This window comes from Thermobia domestica, chromosome 13 (genome assembly GCF_964235325.1).
Source record: "Thermobia domestica chromosome 13, izTheDome1.hap1.1, whole genome shotgun sequence".
Taxonomy (NCBI): Eukaryota; Metazoa; Arthropoda; class Insecta; order Zygentoma; family Lepismatidae; genus Thermobia; species Thermobia domestica.
This window is the reverse complement of record NC_137466.1, coordinates 24,794,964-24,815,583: the sequence shown is the minus strand read 5'-3', so window position 1 is coordinate 24,815,583 and position 20,620 is coordinate 24,794,964. Positions and strand designations below refer to the sequence as shown.

Below are 20,620 nucleotides of genomic sequence, written 5' to 3'. Positions count from 1 at the left end.
GAATCAAAGTAACAAGTGTTCACTTCATTGGAGTCCGGGTTCAAGAAACATATGACGAAGTCCATTTGTCCCTTCTGGGCAACTTTATTTAATGATTCGTCAAACCCAACAGTAAAGTGAGAGCACTTACTACATAAATCAAGAAGTTCTCTATGAAAATACGGACCTAAACCATGTACAATTGAGTATCCAATCTTCGTTCTCTGCAACTGCATTTTGGATGCAATCTCAGAATCCGAAAACATTAACGGAAACAAATTAGCACTTGATGCACTTGCACGTAATGAATGATGCTGCATCACAGTGTGCAAACACCGAATGATTTCAGCCTTTGTGACTTGCTCTCGAAGTAGATATTTCTTAATGTTTAGTTTTTGTCATAGACATTTCAGTCGATGAAGCTGTTGCAGTAGAGGGGCACGAATTGTTGGCGGTATCAAGTATATGCTTGGAGGAAACACTGGTGGTGGCACTATTTGAAGAAATGGCACTATTGGATGTGGAAGCAGTTCCATGTGATATATCTGTACAGCCAGTTCCACTTTTCAGGAAATTGTGGAGTTTTAACGATGACTGTCGACACTGTATTTGGCTTTGATGCTTCTTCCCATTCATGTGGCTGGTTATAGCTCTTTTCCCCTCCCCATATTGCTCAAGGAAAAAAAAGTTCTGCATACCATACAATATACCGAGAAACTGTCGTGAGGTTGTGGTTTTAACCAACTGGAAAAAGAGTCATCCAGTAGCCATCGCTCATTGAACGATGCCTTCCTTGGTTTTGAGGCAGACATTTTACCTGGAAAGAAACTCTGTGTTACTGCAGTACATTAAAAAGAAAAAGTAGACTCTATTTCTATGGCTATTACAACTACTAGGAAAGTTTCGCAATACGACGCAACCCTTGGTCGCAGAGTCCATACTTCCACAGTAACCGGTGCACCAAGTCGATGATGGCCTAAAGTGCTTGCCATGACACCTTGGTCACGAAATGAGATACGAACAGTTTTGCGGTATAACTTGGCAGATCTCGTTTAATGATTGGTTTCAGAGGATGGAGAGTTGTATTGAATGTGGTAGAAATTATTTTGAAAAAAATAAATATATAAAACTGATTGCAAAATTTTCCTAGTACCCTTTGTAACAGGGGCAGGTCAAGAATGAAAGCTATTCGAAATGTATAGCACGTTTATTTCATAGAGGGTCTTTGGCGAAGACTAGTACACGTTATGTTAAGGGGCAGCGAGACTTAATTTAAAATTTAGAGGGTTTAAAATTTCTCAGTAAAGTTACAATTTTCCGCCATTTGCAAGTTTTCTTGCTTTTTAAACACATGGGTAATATTTGCGAGCAATTTCTCTCTCATCCAACAAATACCATATGCTGTACATACATAATTTGGAATCTATTTTCCGAGTTGTTCCTATAGTTCGTTTCTTGTTGCTGATAATAGCAAATGCTTGAAAGATGTCCGCATGGTAACCTTTTTATGGTCCGTCTACAAACGCACAAGGTGCAGTTTTTAATGCTTGGAAGAAAGAATTGGTATCTGCAAGGGAAAGAAAAACACATGTGTCTTGACTTTCAATTGCTTATTTTAACTAAATTTTTAAAAAATAGACTTTTTCAACTGTCGTGTATTAACACTGAGTTTTTAACTTAGTATTATCTTAGATTGGAGTGAATACGGTATATTTACATTTTCTTCTTCCCGCAATTCCTGCACCGTCTCCTAGAACTTCCTATTTTGCAGATACTTGCATTACCGCCTGAGCTGCGACATTCATTAACAGCAAAAGAAAGGAAATTCTAACTAAAAATATATAGGATCTTACCTCTAGAAAATGCTTATCGATTTAAACCAATGTGCAATAATGTACTGCATAGTGTTGCCAACCCAACGAGAAAAAGTGACTAAAATCAGAAGCTAAAAGTGGCCAGAAATGGCTTTTAAAAAAAACAAAACAAAAAAAACTTTAATAAAGCTGAATAACGAATTGATTCAAAGATAAAGCAATACTCACCTAACAGAAATAAATATCATTGTCGCCATCATCATCTTCAAGTGAAGGCAGAGCTTCTATTGTTTGGTCTGTCTCTACCGGTGTACGCTGCTTTTGTCCCAACTCTTTGCAAAACTGTGGTTGGAATTTCGTATGAAAAACAGCACTTTTGCACGCGGCGTAATCTAAATCTCACCCTTAACATTGAAGATAGTACTTTTGTTTTCAACTTGTTTCTGAGTTTATTTTTCACTATATTCACTTGGCTGAAGACACGCTCAACTTCCGCGTTTGAGGCAAGGGATGCAAACACCTACACACCCTGATGCATAAGTCAATCTCGCTTGCGCCGTAATTTCGACACAAATTTTCTTCGACAGAGCAGACTCGCAACTAAACGCAAAATATTCACTCAAATTATTTAAATTTAATTGATTTTTTGTTGTTCTTTTTTCTGAAGGGACAAGTAGTGGAAAATTCCCTGACACTGTACACTTTTTGACTGAATTCCCTGACATTTCCTGGTTTTCCCGCAAGTTCCCAAATTCGCTGACATTTCCCGGTTTTCCAGACGGGTGGACACCCTGTTCTAGCAAAAGAATGGGGTCATAACTTGAATAATAGCCCACAATATTACTGCAGTAACAACTTCATCATTGGTGATAAAATTGTTAAGAGTACTTCTAGGAATAACACAAGTACTGAATGTTGTGACTCTGTTATCAATAACTCAAGTATGTTCGTTATTAACAACTGAAGTTCGTACTTCATAAAGTTCAGCTTTCACTGGAACAGAGTTTGTAGGTAGTTGAAGGAGCAGCATTCACAGGAACAGAGTCCGTAGTTGCTTCCTTGGCAGGTACCATGTGAAACAGTATTTTGCTCGAACTTGTTCTTACTCTTTCAATATGCTTTTTGTGTTTGGCATAAGATCGAACTGAAGACACTCTTATATTGCTAATATCAAAACTAGTCATACACAAAGAGCAATACCCTTTATAATTATCATTTTCCAACGTTTGAAGCCAATTCCAATTTAAATTTATTGTTCTGTCCAACCATTCATCTTTGAAAGAAGTCTTTTCTCTTATTTTACTCACTGTCTCTAAGAAGATAAGTGCAACACTAATGTAAGTAAGTAAATAATTAACAATGGATGCAGTATATTATATACATAATATACTCAGAGCTGTAAACTAGTTGTAGGGTAAAATTTACTGACTAAAAATATGGAAATACTAACTAAATACCTGACATTACTGACATCAATTCTCCTTTAAATATGAAGTAGGCTAGGCTATAATAACAAATCAAATAATTGTTTTTAAAATTGACCACCTTCTCGCAATACGCAACTACGAAAATTGAAATTTGACCTTTAAATGATAAAGAAACGGGATAAACAGGTAATGCTGTGCAATCATCGAAGCCCAGAGGAAGTCACAGCTGCCCAGTCGAATTTCCTTGTCCTTTTCAGTACACAATATAAAAACAAAGAAGTACATACACAAAAATTTACACTGCATTGCGTACGAAAAAAAAAAAAAAAACTATCAACAAATGCTTCGTAGACTTCCTAAAATATTTCTTCAAAAATCGATAATTAATTCGACCTGCCACAAGAAACAATTTAAATAAAATTAAAGAAGAGTAGTGCTGTTAGATATATGTAACTGCTCATGAAAGCGTTGAAATCTTTACACAAGCAATGTGCCACATCCATATCGAGCATTAAAACTGGCCCTCACCTCAGTTTCCCACCATTGGGCATACTTTTACTGACTTTACTGACAAGTTTGTAGTCCTGTATACTGTACTTGAAGTATTGCATATAATACAATGCATCCATTGTTATTATATGTGAGATATTGAAAAAGAAAAAGAAAGAAGAAAAAAACAGAAACTGAAAACAGTATTAGTAGAGGAGGAGGAGTTAGTGATTATTTGCAGCCCCAAGAGAGATGGCGTCACGTTTTAACGCCGGGCGGTCATTGGGCAAAATCACAATTTATTGTTTCACTGTATATTGCATAAGTATTGTTGTTCTATATGATCACCTTTCTTATAAACTGAAACTCAACTTCACTACTTTCATGATCCTTTGACCGACAACCCCAATTCATGACTTTCATGGCCCGGAGACACCCTGCTCAGAGGCCTGATACAGTGAGCCAAGAGCATTATTTGTATTATCTAAATGGATTATTAAGTTATATTTATAAATAATTGTATATTATTCTATTCTAGTTATAATGTAAGATTGTTATTATCCTGTAAAAAAAATCCAGAGTAGATTATAAAGAATGATAATAATTGTATATTTCATAATTTTTCCAGTGTGTGGATCAAAATTCCAGTATATTTCAAGTATTTTCAGTATCACAATTAAATTCCAGTATAATTTCAGTATTTCCAGTATCAGTAGACACCCTGTTGTAAACAAAGATGAAAGAGCCTGGTAGGACGCTACCAAACACAACGGCAACAAAAGGTCGTAAACGTGTGTTGAATGCGGAACAGTGTAAACAAAATGCTGCTAAAAAGGAATGAAACAGTGGACAGCAGTGCAATATGAAAAGTGCCTTCATGTGTTATGTGGCCAGAAAGAGTAGTATCCCGTTGTTCATCTGAAATCGGATCCTGCTTGCTGGAATTTCTTTTGAATCCAGACCATGTTCTACACGAGAAAAAACTATGTTTCTTTTCCACTGCTCATGTTTTGAAGAAAAAGTACATATCCATTTCCTTGTTGTATTACATTCTGGTACACTCACACAAGTTTGAAGAAATACGTCACTACTACTTGGTTCCTAGCCACACTTTTCAGCCGTGTGATGCTGATTTTGGAGTTATTGAGAAAAAAGTCAGGAAAACTAGTCATATATACATGCCTGAACAGTGGTACTATCTTGTTGGAAGAGCCAGAGTGTGGGATCCATTTCATGTATGATGTCATCTGATGTGAAAAATGTGTAGTCCATTACCAAAGTGTTATTCAAAAATATAGTGGATGAAACTGGCAGTAAGGTCAAAATACGAAAGGTGACGGCTGTCAGAGTATCGGCTATTGAACAACCTGGGTCCATCTTGGTTAAGTGCTCCTACACTGCAATTGATATTACTTATACCTTGAAATAGCTCGCTGCGCGCACATGGTGCTCAACGCTGCGTTGCCAGCTTTTGCATCGAATATTGAAACTACACGAATAGAACAAGTGAATTGTTTCTTATTCCATATTAACATTTACTAAATGTTGAATGCTAAATGACATAAATATGAACTAAAAGGAATGCTTTCAATAACCACAAGGTCCACTACTCAAGTTGACATTCGACTAAAACAATGTGCATTTATTTATATTCACACTGGCAACGTGCGGAGAGGGTGGAATGTTTACCACTGCAGAGCGAGAGAAATGAGCCGCTATAATTGGCTGAGCGTGGTTGCCATAGAAACAGTCCTTCTTGGCTGATCATTATGACCACGTGCAGGAAGAAAAAAAAAAAAAAAAAGAGGAAAGCAACTGTCACAAGGGACAAGTTGTATCAATTGAATTATACTCACCTGTTGAAGTATGAAAGAAAAGTCGTGTGTTCCAGAAACACCCAGGCACAAGATGCAAATGTGTTGTGTCCGATACGGATGACCTATGGCCTCTGTTGGATAGCTTGCACGTGCTGTATCCTGATAGGAAGAAGATCAATGATCTGAAGTACCGTGATCTGATAAAGATGATGCCATTATACCACCCGTGTACCACCCACTGTACGGTAATCTGAAATTAGCTCATAACACGGACAATATTGGTACAATGTAGTGCTTGTAGTATTGCAACGATTTAAGTCATTCATCCAGCAGTTACATGAGGATGGTTGGAAGAGGAGTTCGATTAACTATCATATAATATTGGATAGTTATTACAGGTGTAGAGCATAGTACTTTCGGGTATGTAATAACAAATTACGTTGGATTAGGTTAGAAATCTAATCTACCCTAACCTAATTTGCTTAGGTTAGGTTAAAAATCTAACCTAACCTATTATATTTAGTGAGTATTAACCAAACTGTCAGATATCATCATCACTGCAGAATATTTCCTTTACATTACTAATATTCGTTTATTACTCTTAATACAAAACACTTTACATCATGTATTACAGGTTAAAAGTTGCACAGATACCTGTAGTGGTATCCAGAAATAAAAGGCACACCTTCACAGGGGAAAATTTGCAGTTATTTGTCCTACACTTTATCCTTCAATTTCTGGGAATTTAGTTTTTATGGCTTGGCCCCCTCCCTCGGCCTGCTCTTCAATTATAATATTGTCAGATTATTGACAAATTGTCGAGAATTATAAACTCTTCTACCCAAAGTAATTGCAGTCTTACCTCAGTAGACTCCAATCTTCAGAAGAGACCTGGAGGTATGTTTCGACTGATTTTCTATAATTTTCATATTCCTTTCTTAATTGTGAAATATCATCGTTTAAAACGTTTATATATTAAAATGTATTTAAAAATATGTTTAACACATTCAGCTGTCTTTATTAAATAAAAATAGAATCAATTTCATCTGACAAAATTTAATCATTACATATAGAAAAATAATACCACCTAAGTACGAAAAGAAAAACATATTTTCAGCACTTTTCAAAAGACCAATTCATTTATTTTTGGCCTAACAAATTGTAAATTCATTGAACTAATTCCAGTGAACAAAATTAATAAATGTAGGAAACGTGCCTATATTCCTCTTATTTGTCTCGTGTGCGGGGGTTTTCTCGGGCTTCTCCCGTTTCCTCCTACTTTCTTAATTCCACCAATAATCCCATAAGCGTCTATATGGCCTGAGTCAAACTTGCCAAGCTTAATCTTGCATTCGAAATGGCGCCCCCTACATACTCTAAACCAGCTGCGCCCCGTGGCAAATGCCCCGAATTGCCACTCATCCACCCCCGTAGATTCGGCCCTTACCCTAATATATATATAGCAGTAATTCTTGAAACAATTTTCTCAAATATGAACCATGCAATTCTGTTTACATTTCATAAACAAATATTTCATTAATAACCCTAACATACGACATAAGTCATTTTTCATGAAAAAATCCACAAAGTGTGGTTTATTTTTGGATTTGAGTTTTCTTCAGACCATAGGCGTAGCCAGGTCTGTTTATATTTGTGTGCACAGTGTGCAAATTAGATGAGTAATATTGAGAAGGGAGGGATATAAAATGAGGCCCAACATGACACAGAAGAATGAAGGTGAAATAATTAAAAATGAGGCAAAGACGTCCTCCCCCTCTTCCTATACATAAATAAATAATCTGACAACCGTAGTACATAAGTAATTTATTAAATTACTAAACTTACTTAGCAACAATAACTAAATTAAGTATATATCGCGCGAGATACCCTATCGAATCTTTCCGGACGTATTTGAGTGTAAGTTTACACTGTAAATGCAAAATGTAAGACGTTTGCAAATCCATTCGTAGGTTCGTTGTATGTAGTAAGCACGTCCAACGACGAACTGGAGGTTAAGATTGCAAGTAACAACTATAAGTATAACAAAACAGTTGAACTGGGCGACAGTGAAAACAAAGAAGAAGAATGTATATATTGTGGTAGCAGTGTATAAAATTACAATAAGCAAAAGAGAACAGTCTACTTCTTTAACTTCGGAATACAAGCAGCAGTTGGTGCCTTCCAGTTCAATTCAGGCAGAGCATGTACGGTACCATCACAATCTCAGATATTGTTGAAACTTTCTTTTTATAGCAACTAGACATGTTTTTAAGAGACCCATATTTTTTTGTTTTGTCGAAAAAAAATTTTCCGCCAAGTAATGGGCCATCAAAGATGGGGAGTACAATTTATGAATTGTAGAAAACATGGAAAATGGTGAACTTCTGAGCCCTATGAGCCCTACCATTCAGCTATGAAGACAGGTAGAGTTATAATTCTTGTTGTGATATGTACACAGGGATATAAATGAACTATATTTTATTATAGTTTGGTTTGCGCATGCATATCTTTTTCTACATAAATTAATAAATGAACGTCAGTTTATCTGAAAAGTCGAAGTTTGCGATTTTTTTCGAGCACTTCCGGTTCGAATTTTAAAATTCTATTTTCACGGTTGGTAAGACCTAGTTACCCGCTTTCCGAGAAAAAAATTGTATCGCTTCTGTGTGCAACTGTTTTGTCGCAAAAAATTCCAGAAATTGTAAAATTTTCAAATATCGCCATTTTTGGGCGCCATTTTCTCGAAAACGCCATCTTTTAAAATTTTGAAATTTCGTCAGATGGTTCAACTTTACATGAATAATAAACACACCAAATACCATTCTCGACCAATGCTTCATGAATTAACTACAGCCTTTTGAAGATAGCAAAGTTTCATTAACTTTGATGACACAGTTAGCAACACTGGAAACTATAAAAGTGCAATGATTTGATGATGTTTGTGGTTCACATTCATTAAACGAAGAATGAAAGGTTTTCTTGACATGTTTTTTGTTATTTTGATCAAAAGGCTCTCTGAAATAGTAAAATGAGCCTTCTCCTCCGTTTTTTTTTTTTTTTTATTATTATTATTCCGAAGGAATCTGAGATGGAAATTACGATTACGAAACACACAAATTTTAAATTTACTTGAAATGGCCATCCAATAAATTCTGATGATCTATAAAAAGCCTAAACTATTAGCTCAGTGATGATTTGGAATGCTCCAGACTAAGTCTGAATTAAGTACGATGTCATTACAGTGATCGAAAAGTTAAAAAAAAAAAAAAAAGTTTAAAGTTAAAAAAAAATCGAAACGTTTTCTTACGTGTTCCATCAAAGAAATTTACGGACTTTTTAAACAGAAAAATTTCAGCATAAGAATGGGTCACTCGGAATTTTATAGTATTCGACTAAAGTGGATCAGTCCGCAACCTGCGACGGAAGTGTGTGTGTATTGTGCAAATTTTAAGTTAGCTGCTACTGCGTTAAAACAAATCAAAGGTGCAGCCTGTATTGAAACTGTCATGAGTGATCTATTTCCTTTAGTAGTATGATCCGTAGAAAATGACAGCTGTCTTCTTCAAGAATGTGGTGAATGACCTGGAAAGGACGGAATAAGTGTGGAGTCTTTAATTATTGATCCTGATGAAAATGAAAGTGTTACGTGTGCCATATGGGAAAACAATGATCTCGTTAAAAAACTGCCACTTTCTGTTTTCGTATCGTACATTGCTGGTTTAACTTTAAGAACTGTAATTCATGACCACATCAAGAAAATCCAAAGAGAATTAATTCCTACGACAAGCATCGTATTGAATTTCAAGATACAAATTCTATTTTACTTCATGTGGACATCGTTGAAAACTGGTTTGTTATTCTGCAAAGTGAAATTCAGAGTTATCACCGGAATATGAAACAACTGACAGTTTTGTTGTAATATGCGACGACAAAACACACGATTCGGCTCATGTATTCATAGCCATAGACAATTATTCTAAAAATACTCGAAGAAAAGCGAAAATATAGGTTATAGAAAAAGGTTCGAATACGAGAAAATAAGTGAGTTCCCTCGTGGCTAAGCGGTTGGCGTACGCGCCTTTAGCGTGGGAGACTTGGATTCGCTTCCCGGCGGAGCTCATATGGTTCAGATTCCACGTTAATCAGTAGGTCCACGTTTCATATAGCCTCGCTGCTGAACGGGACGCTAAAATCAACTTAACAACATGAAAATAAGTGTCTACAATTTCCCAAACCGTGTCAGTGATTTCTGATGGTGCTGCATCCCACTTTAAAAATCGCTTTCAGATGTTCGAGATGCAGACAGGTCCGATAAAGCAGTGTTCTTGCAGTGAAACCGGCCATGCAAGAGTCTTTGCGACGGTATTGCGGGGAAGGGGGGGGGGGTGTAAAGAATGTGACAACGCGGCATAACCTTAGGCAAAAACAGATACACAGTATTAAAACCGCACAAGAATTCGTGAGTATAGCGCAAACTCCAGGTATTACTCTCGTTTTGTTGTCTGGAACTGAATTCGACAACTTCCGAGAAAAAAAAAAAAGCAAGAGTGGGAAAGTGTGCGACTGGTAACTGGATTCAACGAAGTCACCCTTGGCTTTCGGAAAATGGCGAAGTTTTTATGGCAGTAACGGGTCACCATGAACTAACTTCATGCTTCCCCCAAAATCGAGCTTCTGCAATTCAAAGTGTAGATTTAAGAAGTCGGCAAAAAGGAACTTTTGTTACATACATATACGTATGATAACCAGTGGTGCGTAGCAGAAATAATATGAATAAATCATGAATTACGTAAAGTTGAAGTGCTGTTTATGCTTCAACATGGACCTTCAGCAGGGTACAGGTTTCCAGAAGAGCATAAGAGAAGTGAAAATAAGTGTTTTGAGGCTATCGACAATGTGCTACGCAGTGGCGGATCCAAGACGGATTTCTGGGGGGGAGGTTCTATTACTGCTATTTAGAGCTACTTTTACGAGCTAAAATCTCGGGGATGGGTTTTATTTATATACAAATGAGAAAGTTTCTTTTTCTGGGGGGAGGGGGCGATCGTCCCCCAGGATCCACCCCTGGACGAGTTGTGAGTGCATTAACACCTATTGGAGCATCTGCACGATTACATGCTATTAGCGAAGAAGACACCAAGCAAGCAAATGATTGGTTCATGTGAAAAAAAAATCAGTGAAATTTTGTTTCCGAAGACCATTTTAATTACGTGAACTTGAAATTTGTGTGTTTCGTAATCGTAATTTCCATCTCAGATTACTTCGGAATAATAATAAAAAAAAAAAAAAAACCGGAGGAGATGGGGGAGGCTCATTTTACTATTTCAGAGAGCCTTTTTGATCAACATAATAAAAAAAAAACAGTCAGGAGAACCTTTTATTCTTCATTTAATGAATGTGAACCACAAATATCATCAAACTAACTAACTCTATGGCCTATGGAACCCGGAGGTTCAATGCCGCGTTCACAAAAGCTCTCCACTGACTTCTATCCTTAGCTAACTGCATCCAGTTTCTACTTTGTATTCCAATCTCTGCAAGACCCATCTTAATATTGTCCTCCCATCTGCGCCTAGGTCTTCCTAATGGTCGTTTTCCGATTGGTCTTCCAGTCAAGACTGAAAGCGTTTCTACTTTCTTCCATTCGAGCTACATGACCCATTCTAGCCCACCTAAGCCTCCTAGATTTGACGACCCTAACAATGTTGGGTAAACCATATAAATTATATAGTTCCTCGTTATGAAGTTTCCGCCATTCCCCATTCCCGTTCCTCTTGGGTCCGAATATTCATCTCAGGATCTTGTTCTCAAATACTTTCAGTCTATGTTCTTCCCTCAGAGTAAGGGACCATGTTTCGCAGCCATACAGAACAACAGGCATGATTATCGTTTCGTATATTTTAAGCTTCAAATTCCTCGACAGAATTCGCAACGACAAGAGATTTTGACTGAATAATAACACGAATTCCCTGCTTTTAGTCGACATTTAATTTCTTCGTGAATATGATTTTCCTCTGTTAATATTGATCCTAGATATTTGAAACTATCCACTTTATCAAAAGTATTATTTAATATTTTAACGCATCCATAATTTGCTGTATTACGGTCCCGACGCACTTCCATGTATTTAGTTTTCTCTGCATTTACTTCTAAACCCATGTCCCTGCAAGCGTTTAATAAGATCTCTGCATTTATCTCTATTGTTCTCCTATCATCCCCTATTAAATTTACATCATCAGCATATGCCATAACCTGCTGAATACCGTTCAACTCTAGGCCCTGGTTGTTATCTTTGATTTTCCTTATAGCGTATTCCAGAACAAAGTTAAATAATAATGGCGACAACGCATCTCCTTGTTTCAGGGCATTTTCGACGTGAAAGCTCGTGGACAAAAATTTTCATACCCGGACTTTACTTTAGGATTCATTTAAACATATCTTAATTAATCTAATTAGCTTTCTCGGTATTCTAAGTTCTGTAAAAACGTTGTATAATGTTTCTCTCCTAACCGAGTCGTACGCCTTTTTAAAATCAATAAATAGTTGATGTACCGGGGTATTGTATTCTCACTTTTTTTCGAGTATTTGGCGAATGGTAAATATTTGGTCGATAGTTGATCGATTTCGTCTAAATCCGCACTGATAATCTCCAATAATTTCATCTGCGTATGGGGTCAGTCTTGGTAATAGAATATTTGAAAGGATTTTATAGGATGTTGACAGAAGAGAGATGCCTCGATAATTATTACAGTCAGTTTTGTCGCCTTTCTTGTGAATTGGAACAATAATTGATTCTTTCCACTCTTGTGGCAATTCTTCCTTCTTCCAGATAAGGAGAATGAATTTGGGTATCTTGTTCTACAATTTTTCGCCTCCAGCTAAAATTAAGTCAGCCGGAATTTCATCTACACCCGGAGATTTGTGTTTCTTTAATTACTTTATAGCGGTACTTCTATTCGGTTGGGTTCTGGAATATACGGTTCTGTGGTGTGTATCTCCTTTTCTCCACGCACACTAGTTTTTGGTTGCGTGTTAAGCAAATCGTCTAAGAAATCTTTCCATCTATTTAGATGCTATCCGTGTGTGAGAACTGTACCGTCAGATTTTTTTAATATATAAGCACGAGGTTGATAGCCTTTCTTAAATTCGTTGCTTCCCTTATACATATCCCGTATGTTTTTATTTTTACTATTATCTTCAAGTTCCTTAATTTTAGCTTTCAGAAAATCGCGTTTCTTTGTTCTAAAAGTTTTGGAAGTTTCCCGCCTGATATTTGCGAAATTTTGTGTAGTCATTTCATTCGGATTTTGTAGCCAGCGTAATTTTGATTGTTTTCGCTTCTCTGCTAGTTTTATGCATTCCTGGTCGAACCATGGTTTGTTCCTACGTATTTCCGCGTGTCCCAATTTTTCTTTTGCTGAAATCTTAATGCTATCTCTAATTTCAATCCAGGTATCCTTAACACTAATGTACTCCGAATCTTTTAAAGCCGAGAATCTATTCGAAATTTCAATCTGGTATTTCTCTCTTACCTGGCTCTCTTCTAATTCTTTAAAATTGAATCTCTCCATTTTCGGACAATGAACATTACCTTTATTCAACGATAACCTCACTCGTATTATCGCTGGTACCAGGTAGTGGTCAGTGTCACAATCAGCCCCTCTAAACGACCGGACATCAATTATGCTAGATTGCCTTCTTCTATCTACTAAAACGTGATCAATTTGATTGTGTGTTTTTCCGTCTGGTGATGTACAAGTGTATTTATGAACGTCGCGATGTGGGAATTTTGTACTCTTCACGATTAGGTTTTTGGATGTTGCAAAGTTCTCGAGTCTAACACCGTTGTCATTACTTTCCTTATGCAGACTTTCGTTCCCTATAATCGGTTTGAAAATATCCTCTCGTCCTACCTTCGCATTGAAATCCCATAATAGAATTTTCATATGGTATTGCGGGAATTGGTCAAATATCCGTTTCACTTCTTCGTAAAAACTGTCTTTTATATCGTCATCCTTATCTTCAGTTGGGGCATGTACATTTGAAACAATAATATCACACCACCGTCCCTTAAGAGTAATAAAAGAAAGTCTGTCAGTAACAAATTCAACCCGTTTAATTGCTGGTAATATACGTTTATGAACGAAAAACCCTGTTCCTAACTGGTGATTTTTATTTCCTCCCCGTAAACGAACGTAAAATTTCCGGAATTCACAGATCCATTTCCTTCCCACCTAACTTCCTGAACTCCTACTATGTCCATCCTGTATTTCTCTAACTCATTCGTTACGGATTTTAACGCGCCTGCCCTATAAAGACTCCTAATATTTTATGTTCCAAATCTCATGTCCATTTTCTTTTGCTGAGGTCGTGCCAAGTTATGAGTCCTTGTGAGTCCTTGTCCGAGGCTTTTGTGAATATTTCTGAACAAGTGCTTTATATATATATACAGGATGAGGTTGTTAGCCCTACCCAACCCCCCAAACTGGAGGACCACTCCTAGTCGGCTGTCCGCGACTGCTTATTCAGTATATTCGCAGCTAACCTCTATATCTACGATCCGCAACCTGAGAACGCGCCATGCCGTGGTGACAGGAACCCACGTTACACGGCAAATATCATCAAATCATTACACTTTTACTGTTTCCAGTGTTGTAAACTGTGACATCAAAGTTAACGAAACTTCGCTAACTTCAAAAGGCTGTAGTTAATTCATGAAGCATTGGTCGAGAATGGTACTTGGTGTGTTTATTATTCATATAAAGTTGAACCATCTGACAAAATTTCAGAATTTTAAAAGATGGTGTTTTTGAGAAAATGGCGCCCAAAAACGGCAATTTTTAAAAATTTTACAATTTCTGAATTTTTTTGCGACAAAACGGTTGCACACAGAAGCGATACAAACCCTTTTTCGGAAAGCGGGTAACTAGGTCTTACCAACCGTGAAAATAGAATTTTAAAATTCGAACCGGAAGTGCTCGAAAAAAAATTCGCAAACTTCGACTTTTCAGTAGAAAAAGATATGCATGCGCAAACCAAACTATAATAAAATATAGTTTATTTATATCCTTATGTACATACCACAACAAGAATTATAACTCTACCTGTCTGCATATCTGAATGGTAGGGCTTATAGGGCTCACGTCAGAAGTTGACCATTTTCCATGTTTTCTACAATTCATAAATTGTACTCACCGTCTTTGAAGGCCCATTACTTGGCGGGAAAATTTTTTTCGACAAAACAAAAAATATGGGTCTCTTAAAAACATGTCTAGTGGCTATAAAAAAGTTTCAACGATGTCTGAGATGGTGATGGTACAAATTTATTTATTTTTTATTTAATTTATTATTATTTTTTGCCTGAATGGAAGGCACCAGTTACAATTGAACGAAAGGATAAAAACCAGTATTTTTTATCACTAAACATGGTTTGCAGGAATGGGGTAGAGGGAGAAGGGTAAGCATCTTGGCAGGAATCTTTCAGTTAGATTTTTGGTTATTGAAGAACTACATTGTGACTGAGGGGGAAAATGCCCCTCATTTCCCCGGTAAATCGCACACTGAGTATGCACAATCGTAATTTCAACATAACTTTTCATATGAGTGTGTACCAACCTAATTAAAACCCACTCAGCCTTTCACTTCTCACGTGCTCATCTTATTGGTTTTAAGTGTATTAAAAATCTGATTAGACGTTATTTCAATGAATTAAAGAATTACAGACAAAAGTTTAGAATTCATGACGAATTGACGAATGAATAAAAAAGAGAATCAAACTATTTTATTAGGGTGAGGACAGGTACACCCCGTAGCTACGCTTATGATTCAGACAAAGCTGTTCTTGTATTTCACTACTAAGTAAATATTTCAATAATAACTGTAGCATAACATTTAGTTTACAAAATTAGAGTGAGAGAATTTAGTGCGCTGGTCTTTTATTCTGATTTAGTGGTTGAATTTTGTGCTGTTCTATATTTGCTTATTACAGTTTAGAGTCTCTTTTCAGTACCAATTCTATATAAGGCATGGACCTACAGTTTAGAGATGGATTCAGAACCACTGTAATGCGCTGAAATTTCAATACGTGCTCACAGGCTTTCTAGTCACCAGAATAGCGGGAAGGGATGTGATGTAATATGGGGAAAGTAGTACGTTAGAAAAAAGAAAACCGCGCTGCGCCAAACTCAGTACACTTGAACTTTCCATGGATGGAGAACAAGTTGAGTTCAGAGACAATAAAAACAGCCTGCCACTTTTCATTTGACAATATAGTGAAACCTGTTTATCTTTTTGTTTGCCACCATCGCATTGTGAGCCAGAAGCAGAATCTGACTGGAAAAAAGTAGTTTTGGCAACTATGTCTAATCTACATTCGAACAGCATAGTTGTGTTAAGTGATAAGCAAGGTTTCTTGCTGCATATCAGTAAACACAGATAACAGACTGTAGTAGTGGTAGCAACACGTCAAAGTCGATAGTTCATTATCTGTTTTGTAACGCGCTGAATTGGGATGGTATGAGCGCAAGGTTTGTGGTTCAATAATAAATGTGAAAAGACAAGGAACTAAGCTATCAGTAAAGGTATGTATGTGTACTTGCTGCTTGACTAAAGTTTTGTTTGATTGGCTTATGCTGCTTTTCTGTAGAAGTATCTCTAGAGAGGAGAGAGCCGGACATGTTCGTCGTGATGCTCAAGGACCTGTACGAGGTGTTGTGTTCTAAACGATCAAATGAAGCACTTTCTAGTTATGTTGCAAACAAATATGGAAAGGAAAGCCTTTCTACGGATGTTCTTCGCAGTGTGAAAATGACTTTAATGCCTTCAAAGTGATTTCGCGAAGCGTTGGAAGCTGTGTAATAAAATGACTGATAGATTTTTATCCAAAAATAATGGTTGGTTGGAAGGGTATATTAAGTTTAAGTTCTCTGATGAAGTGGTTACTGCTTTCAAAACGATCTCTCGAATCCAAGAGCATAAGCTTTCAACACGCAAATCACGCAGATCTAGTAAACCCGTCGAAGATTCGGGAATGAAGTCAAAGAAAAACCTTGAATAGGCACTTGTTACAAAGCATTCTGAGCAAGAGCTGGTATTGGTTACCCAAAGGTCATTGACAGCTGCTAGAAAAAGAGATGCCGCAGATTATATTAGAAGAAAATCACTCAAACAACACCTAAGAAAGCAGCGAAATACGAAAAGGCTTATCATTCGCTAAAACTCTATCCAAACACTTATTCTCTGGCTGAAGCCATGGCACTTAATGTAGATAACTTATCAAAAAGGCAGTATATCAATTTGAGACTAAACACAAAGGTGAAACATTGTAACATATATACTTCGTATAATGTGGTGCGCGAAGCAAAATTAAAGTGTTATCCCAGAGAAGAGAATATTATGGAACTGACATGTCAGCCGCAGATCAGACAACTGAGTGCATCGTGACTTTACAGGAAGATGTTATTAAACAGTGCATCAGAGATTGAGACATCATCAAATTAGTGTGTAAGAGAGGGTTGTGATGGAAGCAGTTGCAATAGTGTACACAAGCAGAAAGTTCGAACATGAATCGAACAGTGTATATAGTGACTCAGATATTCTTGCTATTTCCTTCGTTCCCCCACAGCTGTATTCATCATAAGATGGGAGGGTTGACAAGGCAATTTTGTACAAAATCCCAGACCATCGTCGCCTAGATTTTGTGGACCTATTAAATTGTTGTACCAAAAAGAGACCCAACTGAACTGTCGAGAAAGAAGGTACGTTCAACAGAGTCGCAAATACGTAATTTAAAGCCTACTAATGTACTAATTCAGAAGAAGGAAGTAAATGTTATCACTGAACTTGTGTTTACAATGGTGGATAGGAAAATGTGCAACTCTGTTACAGAAACTGCCTTTCAAATGTGCTATATAGGTGGATCTGCTCCTAAGACTACGAACAAAGCAATAGATAATAGCAATAGTTTGGAATCTCCTCCCTTACATGCTTGGATCCGATTTTTCGAATGCCTAATTCACATAGCTTATCGGTTGGACATTCACAAATGGCACGTTAGGGATCCCGAAGACAAAGTCGAATTCTCTGCACGGAAGGAGCAAATTATTCAAGAGTTCCGAACGAAAATGGGATTAATTATAAATCCGCTTAAACCTGGAGGAGTAGGAAATTCTAATGATGGAAACACAGCGGACCATTTCTTCCAAGATTCATCACAATAAGCTGAGATTACAGGAATTAATGAAGAACTGATTCGGCGATTTGGTATTATATTGCGAACCATATCATGTGGTCTTCCAATTGATGTAGAAAGATTTGATGCATTCATACTGGAAAATACTAAACTGTATCTTAGTCTATATCCATGGTTCCTTATAACGGTTTCTGTTCACAAAAATTCTAAGTCATGGAGAAAGAATTATAGAGTCAGCCATCTTGCCTATCGGAATGCTCTCCGAGGAAGCTCAAGAAGCAACACATAAGCACATTAGAGTAGACAGGGCAGTTCATGCAAAAACTCGAAAAGAGAAAATTCGCGATGTATTGCAAATGCTCCTCCTCAGTTCCGATCCTATCATTTCAAATCAATCTCCTTTCCGAAACAAAAACAAAACTCATTCCCGTGATGTCAGGAAGTTACTTACAGAACCTGCTATTAAATGTGCAGCATCTCAGGAAGGTGAAGTACGACATGGCCAAGATCGCGATAGTGATAATGATGATAATGACAATGATGTAGATGATAATGATGATTATAATAATAATAATAACGATGCAGACGGCGACAACGAAGACTACAGTGATGAGTTATAGACCTGTTGTAGAAGATTAGATGCATTCTATCTCCAATCTTTGAAGGTAAAGTACATTATTGCTCTATTCGGCTAATTTATTTTTGTCTTGTTTTTATCTTTTTGTTCATTACTATTCTCTTACGCATAGTTTTTCAGTTGTTTTGAATATAATTGAATATATGAATTATTACTCATGGCACCAAGTAATAATTTTACTGGTATAATAACCATATATTGCATGTATAGGTGGAGTACTAATTTTTTCCAGTCAGAATCTGCACGTGGTCCATGCGCATCGGTTCTCTGAAAAGTGGCGAACTTAAGAAAATAAGTGTATTTTGACGCAATAACTACTTATTGCCTATCTATTAGTTTACATCATACGAGGGGGGATCAAAAAGTAATGTCTCCCTCATTATATATTTTTTTCTATTACAACTACTGACTTGTCTATGCATGACGTTATAGAGGTAACCTTCCTTCACTAATGTAGTATTTTCTTTTTCAGATTGAGTTATTAGAACCATGGATCTGAAGCTAAAAGAAAGAGTCATCATCGAATTTTTGGCGAAAGGTTGACCACCTACGGAAATCCATATGCGCTTGAAGAATGTTTATGGAGATGCGGTAATGGACATTAGCAATGTACGGCGTTGGGTGAAGAAGTTTAGCAACAGAGAAACAGAAATCGCTGATAAACCAAGAAGTGGCCGGCCGACAACATCGATCACAGAATCAAATCGAGAACGTGCTGAGGAACTGATTCGAGGACACAGGCAGAGTGTTGCTGATGCATTGAACATTTCGTATGGCTCTGCCCAAGGAATATAGAAGGCTGTTTCATCCTTATGGTAGAAATTTGCAGTCGCCACCAGAGGCTCTAGTTTCGCGTAAGCAACGTGACGCACGCAGTACGGAGTAGCCAGACACTTGTGTACAAGCCGTGCAGAGGAGAGACGTGTGTGAGCAGAATGCCGCCAAAAATCGACTCTTTTTGGGAGGGTTACATCGTAGAACTTTCTGATACAGGCTACAGCTATAGCCGAATAAGAACACATTGCAAGAAGAAAGGTTTCACAGTGTCTGATAAGGGAATTAATGCAGCCACCCATCGCAATGCAAACCCAGAGCAAACCATTGCCATGTGTCGTCAAAAGGGGCAAAAGAAGCAACCGGCTTCACAACGCAGTCAAGACGTCATTGCCAAGGTTCGCCGGTTTGTGACCCAGGAGAATCCACCCACCCAACGTGACATAGCGAGGCGTGTTGGACGATTAACTGCAACTGTACACCGAATCATACGCGACAATTTGGGACTCAGAAGTGCACACAAGCAGCGGGTCCATGTTCTGAAGCGAACGCACATCGCAGAACGGCGGGTGTCATGCAAAAGGCTGTATGAAGGTTACCTGTCAGGTGACAAATGGCGTTATGTGATCACCTTAGATGAAGCATGAGTCTATTTGACAGGATCCCAGCAGATGCGTACAATTTACTATCGCCGCAGTGATGGAACCGATCATGCAAAGTGGGTTCGCTCCTGCAAGGAAAGTTTTCCAAAGGGATTTATGGTAGTGATGGGTTTCTGTGCAAAAGGAAAGCTTCCGATACACCGGGTGTCATCAAATGTCAAGGTGAATGCAGCGTATTACATCGAGCATGTACTGGAACCCATTTATCGCCAACATGCCCCGGCTTTGTATGGCAATGACACTGACAGAGTGTTCATCCACCAGGACGAGGCCAGCAGCCATACTGCCAAACAAACGGTGGCCTACATGACACGTATGGAACAGGATAGGTGTAAAGGCTATCCCATTTCGAGACATCCCCGTCAAGTCACCAGATGCATCCCCTATGGACTTCTGTGCTTTCGGCCTCCTCAAACGGAACATCAATAAGCGTCGTCCGACCACACTTGGTGGCCTTTGGAAAGTGTGCAAGGAGGAGTGGGCGAAATTGGATCAGGCAGTGCTCAATAGAGGTCTCCTTCAGTGGAAACTACGATGTCGAGCAATCGTTCACCAACGGGGCTCTCACATCGAACATGATCGCTGGTGGAAACGGGGTTTTACGTCCTAGGGCACAGGTCTGTGCTTCACTACCATAAGGCTGAAACAGCCTTCTGTAATTGCTGACTTGGGATATCACAAAGCGTGTGCTAAGTGGGTACCTAAGCAATTGATTGTTAATAATCGGAGGCGAGTGGACATTTGTCAAGAGCTCCTGGACGAATTTGCAGTTGACAATCAAGACTTCAAAAATGTGGTAACTGGAAATGAGACGTGGGCATACCTGTATGA

The 20,620-nt window shown here is 37.8% G+C and overlaps 1 protein-coding gene across 4 annotated transcripts in view; it reads right to left on the bottom strand.

The window, feature by feature from the left end:
• Positions 1–20,620, bottom strand: part of LOC145668050 (uncharacterized) — a 126,996-nt gene that overhangs the window by 64,979 nt on the left and 41,397 nt on the right. The window contains exon 2 of one of the 4 annotated variants that reach the window (XM_081735528.1): positions 5,566–5,685. The exons of the other annotated variants lie outside the window; for them this stretch is intronic. The gene's annotated coding sequence lies outside the window, so the exon portion shown is untranslated. The remainder of the gene's footprint in view (positions 1–5,565; positions 5,686–20,620) is intronic. 4 annotated transcript variants of the gene reach the window in all.